Raw genomic sequence first — 579 nt, 5'->3', positions numbered from 1 at the left:
TTCGGTACAAACAGTCTACAAGTGTCAATGGTGCCCGGAGCAGTATGCCACGTATGGCTGGTTGACCCGACATATACGACTGAAACGTCTTGAAAAGAGAAACCGATGAAACACGAAAAAACGGAAATGCAGGATGTGAGCAGCGAAGTTGAACAAGAGTAAGCACCACAAGCATACGAATGTCTCCGCTGCAAAGAGGTGTATAAAAGCAAAACCTGGCTCACCAAACATAAGTGCAATCCGGAGCATAGTGAAGGAAAACCAAGTACACCGCTATAGGAAGTACTGCCCGAAAGAGAAGCATGTAAGATATGCGGTGAAGAGTATCACCACAGCTGGATGTTACGTCATATGAATGCGAAACACCCCTGGAATGATATCTTACTCGGACCCTAGCCGATAAAAAGAGAAAAAGTGATGAATGAGATGTCAAAGTCACAAGCGACGGGAGACACTAGTGGTTACAACAAATGATGAGGATGACAATTAACCACTACTTTATGTTTGCGACAAATATAAGAGGGGTTTCAAAAGCAATACATGGCTAACACGTCATAAGTGCGTGAGTATTTAGAAAGT

Source organism: Trypanosoma equiperdum (assembly GCF_001457755.1).
Source record: "Trypanosoma equiperdum strain OVI genome assembly, contig: ctg_63, whole genome shotgun sequence".
Taxonomy (NCBI): Eukaryota; Euglenozoa; class Kinetoplastea; order Trypanosomatida; family Trypanosomatidae; genus Trypanosoma; species Trypanosoma equiperdum.
This window is presented reverse-complemented; position numbering follows the sequence as displayed.